Consider the following 9,351-nt stretch of genomic DNA (forward strand, 5'->3'; position numbering starts at 1 on the left):
TCAATTATCCAACCACAGCTGAAAACAATCCTACCAGGTTATGAGATCCTCAAATAGGGGAGTTCTTAGAGGCATCATTTATTAAGTGCTGACAACTTAATACATGATCTGGAATAGGTTCTTAAATACACAATCGCACTGATTTCATGTAATTTTACACACTGAATAGGTATTAATTCCTCCATTTTGTAAATATGGTAAGTGAAATTCAGGTGCATTAAGATTATAGATCTCTTAGGTTTTAGAGTCAGGATGTTATCTCAGAACTTGATAGATAGTTATGAGCAATAATATTTGTTGATTGAAAGAACATGTGAATGAATGAACAAACCTCTACATCCTGGGCCTCTCAAGTTTCAGCATGCTGCCTCTCTAGTCCTCATATTCTTGGAATATTCAAAGTTTGTAAGGCCTGCAACAGGTCTTTAATAAATTGATGAATAAATGAATCAATCAACTAATAGACTGGTTAATAGACACATAGATGATAGATTATCCAATGAATATGTAAAATTTTCCTAGCTCTAACCTTACAATTTGGAGACAGCAGAGTGACCTTTTTTTTTTTTTTATTCACATGTTATGATCTGGCCAGGAGGTGACCTTAATGGCACTGTGACATTTTCTCTAATGTGTTACAGTATCGAATTGCCAGAATGTTACAATTTGAAATATGGTTTCCTCCTTGCAGTCAGCTACTCATTTCTCTAGCTCCCCTGAATTCTAGGTAGCTCCTTCTATTTTACCACCACTTGCAAACACTGCTGTAGTTGCTGCTGCACTCTGCATGCAATTTTTGGCTGTATCAGCTTTATGAAAGATAGCAGATTATTTTAAGACAGTCATCAATGTTGTGTGCTTCTGACCATGTCTTGAATTGGTAATATTAAAAGTAATATATAAAAAATAATATAAAAAAATTTTATTAAAAAAAAACCCTGAGCCTTCTCTTTGTATTTTCTAGTGCAGCCAGGAACAACCAAAACATCATATAACCTAAATCTACCTAAATATAACAATGATGATCTATTGCAGAAATGCCAATACTACCAGTGCTCTGCCTTCAATAGGCCTTTTATTTTGGATAATCACAGGTTCTAGTTTTAGTGAAATAATTAAGTAGCAGTTTTGCCACTCTATACCATAGTAACAGAAGTCTCTTAAACCCAACCAATTCAGACAACCAATCCCCATATTCCAATTCTTGAGGTTGCATTCCTCCACTGAAATATCAAATGACATATCAGCTGGAAACATGTTGTAGGAAATAGAACCATAGCTAATTTTAACAGAAATAAATTTAATAAGGAAATTAATTACTACAAATTTTGTGAAATGAGATTCTGATTCCATCTGTGATGTAGGAAAAGGGACCAGCCCTCTGACTTACATGACAAGAAAAGTGGACAAAATATATGAAACAACCATTCTCAGACATCGCACAACAGGGCAGTGCAGAATAGAAATTCAATCCATGAGTGAAGGGAACTAAACAAGATGAGACACATGATTCCTCCACTTTTTGTGTTAGAGGTGTATTTGGAATGCATATCTTTATGAAAGATAGCAGATTATTTTAAGACAGTCATCAATGTTGTGTGCTTCTGACCATATCTTGAATTGGTAATATAAAAATAATATATAAAAAATATACAAAAAATAATATAAAAAACCCCTGAGCCTTCTCTTTGTATTTTCCAGTGTAGCCAGGAACAACCAAACCATCATATAACCTAAATCTACCTAAATATAACAATAATGATCTATTGCAGAAATGCCAATACTACCAATGCTCTGCCTTCAATAGGCCTTTTATTTTGGATAATCACAGGTTCTAGTTTTAGTGAAATAATTAAGTAGCAGTTTTGCCACTCTATACCATAGTAACAGAAGTCTTTAAAGAAAGATATATTTAAACCCAAGAATATAAAGAATTGCATTAAATTAAGTGAACTACACACTTCAGCTGAAAGGCAAAGGTTGTGATATTAGATAAAAATACAAAATCCAATTATGTGTGGTATATAGGACACAATTTAAATTAAATATACAAACGGATTATAAAGACATAAATAGTTGAAAAGAATAAAAAAAGGTATGGAATGTGAACTCTAATCAAATGATTAGAATCAAATGACTTCTGGAGCAATTATACATCACACAAAGTAGATTTCAGAATAAGAAACATTAGCACTGATTATTGAATTAGCTAAAATGTTATAACTATATTAGGAGAGCAGAAGGTGAAGATGAAAGAAAGTGTATCAGATCTCTCATGTCATGACAGGAAGTCAGTAAGTAATGATAAATAAAAAAAGAAAATTTTACTCTGTATCAGTTAGAAGTATGGAAGTACTTACTTCTGGGAAACTGGATTACTTTTCATTATCTTAGTGTCATCTGATTTCTTCAATTGAATGCACATATTACATTGTTAAAATAGGAAAATAATTTAAGTGGAAAAGAATGAACAGCACAAACACAGAAAAGATAAATATATTGTTACCAGGATGGGTCATTTTCACTAGATTAATGATATTCCTGTGAAATTACCATGTCTGGATGCTATAAAACCATAACTGAGTCATCTCACCTGTGGAGAAAGCACTGTTATGGGACTTAGAAACAAGTGGATTAGCCATTCCGAGTTTGTGATCAGTCATGTGAGAGAAAGTTCTGTACTCTAGGATGATTCTCCCTTTGCTTTATCCAAAGCAGAGGGTTTTTACTTTTTAAGTTTAACTAATGTTACTTTTACTTTAGTCTTTGTGTTCCCAAGCACATTTTCATTCTCTGCATTCTGGGACCTGAAAACTAGACATGGAAATCTTGGAAAAATATTCTTATGCAAGAAACAGATTAAGACCATTCTCTAGGAAGTGATCAGATTGGATAATTTGATTTTATCTTGCCACTTCAGAGACTCTGTATATCAGATATGGAACTGATCTGGGATAAAACTTTTTAAAAAGTTAGGTGACACTTTTCATCAGCATATAGAAAAAAAAGACCTAAGACCCTGCAAAGCTCTTCTATTCAAAGTATGGTCCATAGACCAACAGCCTTACCATCGCCAGGGAGGCTGTAGGAAATTCAGAGTCTTGTAATCAGTCCTATTAAATCAATCTACTGAATCAGATTGCACTTTTGAGCAAGATTCCGAGATCTTTTTCATTTTAAAATTTGAGAAACACTCCTCCAAGAGCAGGATGGGGAGATGATAGGTTTTCTGATAAGGGTTGTGTGAACAAGGGTTAAAAGGCCAGGCTGGAAGGACTTGATCTTTAGGTGTCAGCTGGCAGGAGCCAGGCTGCATTCCAGAAGCAAATGAACACAGAAGGGCTGCATTGCATGACTTAATGCACCAGCATAAAATAATGACTTATCATTCATCTGTTGAAGGGCACTAGGTTGGTTCTATGGTTTAGCTATTGTGAATTGAGCTGCTATAAACATTGATGTGGCTGCATCACTGTAATATGCTGACTTTAAGTCCTTTGGGTATAAACCAAGAAGTGGGATAGCTGAGTCAAATGGTGGTTCCATTATAACTTTGAATAAATAAATAAAATGTGATATGATGGAATATTACTCAGTCTTAAAGAAGAATGAAATTATGGCATTTGCCGGTAAATGGATGAAACTGGAGAATATCATGCTATGAAATAAGCCAGTCCCCCAAACCAAAAGCCAGATGTTTTCTCTGATATGTGGATGCTAATTCACAAGGGTGTAAGTGGCTAGAGAAGAATAATTACTTTAGATTAGGTAGAGGGGAGTGAAGGGAAGGGTGGTGGTATGGAGGTAGTAAGGATAGTAGAATGAATCAGACATTATTACCCTATGTACACATATAACTATATGGCCTGTGGGATTCTATGTCATGTATGACCAGAAGAATTAGAAACTATACTCCATTACATATGATATCAAAGTGTGTTCTACTATATTCTATATATACAGAATATATATATAATATATATTACATATATGATTCATAATATAATTATATATAAACTTAGTTATATAATTATATATATATAACATATATTATATATGTAACATTATGTATATATATTCTACATATAATTAATTAAAACAAATAAAAATTTATTAAAAAAAAAGAAAAAGAAATGACTTACCAAGGTCAGTTGCCAGATTGGGAAAAAGAAAAAAATGTTCAGATTGATAAATGAAATATTATGACTTAAGGGTTGGTATTCAGCTCTTGAACTATGTCCCCAAAACTCAAAAGTGGACTGGCCAATGGGAAAGCCATGTACAAGGAGCCTGGAAATAGAGAATATTTTCAAGGTTAAAGAAGTTATAACTGCTGAGAAATCATTCCTTCATTTTCCAGAAATGTTCTGTATTTGAATAATGCTTCTTTATTTGAATACAGGAGAAAAACAACACCTATTAAGCCTAAAATATTCAGGAAGAAATATTAAAAACTCCTAAAACCTAACAATAGGGGTCCCTTCTCTTATTTAGTAATAGAACTGGTCATACATACTTATGTTTCCTATAAACAATTTACTAATCAGAAGTATTTAAAATTGTATAGGCTAATTTTAGTAGTTCCTTATTGATGTATATGGAAAAAGACAAATCCCAAAATAATATGGCCCAGGGAGAAGGAAGGAAGGAAGGAGTCACTGTGTTTTAGTGCCAAGATAGGCCCCCGGGAGGAAATTTCCATCAAGTCTGAGATGACAGTTTCTGAGAAGATGCCAAAGCATTGATCCCACCCTGAACTGACCCCACACCCTCCATCTGGCCCAGTAAAGACAGCCCAAACTTACATGCTCATTAATTGAGTCACCTCTCAGTGTAACCTGTTTAAACCTAAATCTCCTCTTTGGCCGGTGGCTCATTTTCCAGCAGGAAAATGAGTCTATCAGAGGTGTCACTCTGTTCCCAAATAAAAGCTGTGCTGAGCTGACCTGTGAAGTTTGCATCCGGTCTGGTCTTTTTGGGCTAACTTTTATCCTAATGAAGATATAAATCATATTAGAATTGTGTTTTCCAGAGAGCTTGTAGTTTTTTGTCTTCTGGAGCATCAGATGAAACAAGAAGGCCGTCAAAAGTAGGAGCTCCCATAGCGGAAGCAGAAATGGCAGTGAACAATTCTGGAACTTTCTTAGCCCATTTTTGACATCAAAATAATACCTTATTTACCTCCTGGAAATACTTATTCCCACACTGCATGTTTAATTGACTACATAGTGGGGATTTCCCTGAAAGCTACAGTTTCTTTATCAAACTGCTTAAGTGCTTGCATAAGAAAATGACCAGTTTGACTTAATTAGATAGGACAGAGGGGTTAAAGGAGAAGGGAGAGGGAATGGGGTTAGAGTTGATGGTGGAATGTGATGGTCATTTTTATCCAAAGTACATATATGAAGACACGAATTGGTGTGAAATATACTTTGTATACAACCAGAGATAAGAAAAATTGTGCTCTATATGTGTAATAAGAATTGTAATGCATTCCACTGTCATATATAAATAAGAAAATTATCCTTGGAGAACTATTTTTATAGACATCTGTATAACCATCTTAATGAAGTTCTTCCAGGATTGTTCATATAAATTTTAACCTAAAATAGAAAAAGAGGGGAGAAAAAAGACACTTATGACTATTTAGGGAACTTCTAAATGGCAGATTTTCCTCTTTCACCCTTGTCATTGGGGTGTCTGTTTCCATCCCACACAGCTTACCCATTTACCTGCACTGTCTTGGGTCAGGGGAAAGGTAGATTATATGAATGTGGTGGTAAATGGTGTTTCTACAAATACCATTTGAGATAATGGAAGGATAATTACCAGTTGAAAAACTCCCCAAATATTCATATTTTATGTTTTGGTTCTTTTGATAAATTGGCATTAGATTTGCAGGACCCAAGGAACAAGGCACCTTACTCATATTTAGCTTGTAGATGACCCCTATTCTGTTCCTTTGAACAACTTGGTGCTGTTGTCCACAGCTGGAAAATGGAAACTTGGGACATGGAGGATGCTTTAAATTTGGTATAAGGGGCTAGGAAACAAGAAAGGTAGAAAAGCTTCTAGTAGAGGTTTGGACAAGCATCTGGTCCAGATGAAAGACTAGTTCTGGAAGAATTCTTTCTCCTCCTCCTCCTCCTCCTCCTCCTCCTCCTCCTCCTCCTCCTTCTTCTTCTTCTTTGATTTTGATTTGTTTTAAAATGTCTTAGAGTTGTTATAGAACCTATCTTATATGATACTACATGAACTGAAATTATATTTAGGTAAACTGGAGCAAAGATCCAGGACAGGGCATTAAGGACACATTGGATCCTAAAATACAACCCAATAGCCTGTTACTTGTTTATGCTTGACTTCATGGAAAAGAATGTCACAGAATTTTCATATGAACAAAAAGAATCCTTATACTCATCAAGGTGGAATAGAAAAACCAGTCACTCCAGATTGGCCTCCATCTAGAGCATTATTGGATGGCTTTGGTTTGATATGAGGTACCCCCAAAGCTCCTGGTTAATGGAGGAGGTTAAAAAAGTTCCTGTGTTAATGGAGGAGGTTAAATAATTCATTTATGAGAGCTGATTAGGTCTAATCAGTCCATACTAATTTGAATGGACTAACTGTTGGATATGGAAAAAGAGAAATCCCAAAAGAATGTGGTCCAGGGAGAAGGAATGAAGGAGTCACTGTTTATGACAGGTTCTGGCAAGAGGCCAAAGCATTGATCCCACCCTAATACTGATACCATTCCCTCCATCTGGCTCAGTAAAGATAAATCCTGGGTACTGACCACTGACCGCGCACCTACTGATCCCACACCCTGCATCTGGTCCAGTAAAGATAGCCCAAACTGACATGTTCATTAATTGAGTCACCTCTTAGTGTAACCTATATAAGCCTACTACCTCTCCCTCTTTGGCTGGTGGCTAATTTTCCACCAGGAAAATGGTCCCATCAGAGGTGTTGCTCCATTCTCAAATAAAAGCAGTGCCGAGATGATCTGTGAAGTTTGCAACTGACCTGGTCCTTTTGTGTTAACACTAACTAGATGATAACTATAGTCAGGTGGGTTGTGGCTGAGGAAGCAGGTCTCTGGGGGCATGTTCCTGGTAATTATATCTTGCCCCCCTAGCTTCTCTCTCTCTCTGCTTCTTATGAGGGGAGAAGCTTTCTTCCTTAATGTTCTGCCCCACTTTGGGTCCAGAGCAGTGGAGTCAACCAGTGATGAACTGAACCTCTTAAAACCATGAGCCCAAGTAAACTCTTCCTCCTCCAAGTTGTTCTTGTCATGTCTTTTGGTCACAGTGATGCAAAGCTGACTAACACAAATGAATATCTGTTGGAGTGAATATCTTGAGATTGTCTTGTCACCAGATGAGATCTGTGGAGTTCTGGGAGAGGGGAACTTTGATTTAGGACAGGTGGGGTCTTTGACATATGGGATGGAAAAGAATTTTAGCACATTAATCAGCCAGGGACACAGAAAGTTTAGAAAAATGAATAAACTTCCTCCATCTCAAAAGTGAGATGCTTTTCGTGATAAAAGCAAGTAATACACATTCAAGGGAGAATGTGAACTATCTTGAGGGTGAGAGTCTTGCATTTTTGGGCCCCTGGATCTTCTTCTAAAATAACTTGGTGAGGGATGGAAATGATATCAGTCTGGTTGTCTGGTCATTGTCAGGATTCTTAGACTGATGTGGTCTACATTATCTGACCAATAGATAATGCTAGAAAGCACCCTAAGTTATAGGTTTCCTAAATTATTGCATCTCCCTTTTCCTAGTATGTTTATTTCATAAGATAATGAAGAAGGTAATTATTTTAAAAATGAATGAATTTATACTAATCTTAGGTTTTACAAATTTCCCAGAAATTTGGAAGTGACAGGCCTGGGAGAAGAATCAACTTGAGCAATGACAGACCTAGCAAGATATGCAGAACTTTATATTAAAATTTTATGTCCTTGTCCTTCCTTTTGTCTCTGTTCTACCTGTCTTTTATTTCTTCTATCCTACTTCAATCTTTTAGTTGTCCATCTATGTGAATTCATAGCAATCTACGATAGAGAAATATCAATTGTATAATATTTACAGATACATAAAAAGGACAAAAATCTGAATCTGAACTATTTAGGACCCTATATATGTTTTGCAATGAGTTTAAAATACATTTTGTTTTAAAAAGAGGTTATCTTAAAGGTTCAATGCATTTAAGCTCTGATCTAGGAAGGCAGCATTCCTTTTGCTACAAGAATGGCTCTTTGGGAAAAATGGTTAAAAGTCTAAGTGATTGTGTTATAGACAACTAAAAGCTAAGTAGTTCTACATCACAATGTAGAAGAAATGTTAATTTCTGGCAGTTGAAAAATCAAGCATTTGGGGTCTTGGTATAGAAATGAGGCAAGATGGTGACTAGCAAAGTTCTAATGATGATCATAGACTAACCTCCTTAGAAGGAATGTTCATGAACTTTTGGGACACAGAATATGAATCACTCTTTTTGGGCATAATCTTGGCTTCTACATAATATCCTAACCTTAAGTAAAATAAATCACATGAGGCAGCCAAGTGCTATAGAGTGGTTGGGAAAAAGTGGGGAACTAGTGAGGAAAAAGTCATCATAAGAAGTAGCCTCCTAAGTAAGAGTTAGGCATAAGTAAGAATTCATAACAACCTCCAGGAATATCTTTAGACTTAGGGATAAGCACAGACTTTGTACAATGCATGAAATGGGGATAAAACTACTTTATGTGAATATTAAAGGATAGAGTGACTCAGGGAGCTAAAGTGTTGGCAGTAAGTAGATGCTTAGGTACCAGGAATTTAAGGAATAGAGTTGGGTTCAAAATATGAATGCTTTGGTTAACCGTGAAAGTGACACAGCTAGGTTAGCTGTGTCTTATGGGGTTGACAAACATACCAGAAATTTGGGAGTTAGAAAGTAGACCAGTCTTCAAGGCTATGAAATTAAGATAACACACCAGGGCAAGAGAGGTTGGAAAGTCCTCTTAGCCTTCAAAGACTATGTGGTCATTAAACCTACCAGGAAGCCAGACCAAATTAAACAAAACAATAGCTGTCCTGATCGATATTTGGATAGTACCCCCACTTAGTGTAGAAGGGCAAACACATGTGTAGAACAGTCACTAAAGCAACTTACTGTCACCTGTACTTCATTAGTGTCATAAAAATCACCCTGAGGTGGAGTCCTAAGATGACAATGAGATATGTTGCATGAAGAGGCATGATGAGGGCCAGCACAGGCACAGTTAATCTCTACCCCTACATGAGAGGATGCCAGGTCCCCACCAGCCTCAGACACACAATGGAACTGTGCACTGCT

The sequence above is a fragment of the Marmota monax genome, unplaced genomic scaffold, assembly GCF_021218885.2.
Source record: "Marmota monax isolate L192 unplaced genomic scaffold, Marmota_monax_Labrador192_F-V1.1 WCK01_AAM20220418_F8-fsc00056, whole genome shotgun sequence".
Taxonomy (NCBI): Eukaryota; Metazoa; Chordata; class Mammalia; order Rodentia; family Sciuridae; genus Marmota; species Marmota monax.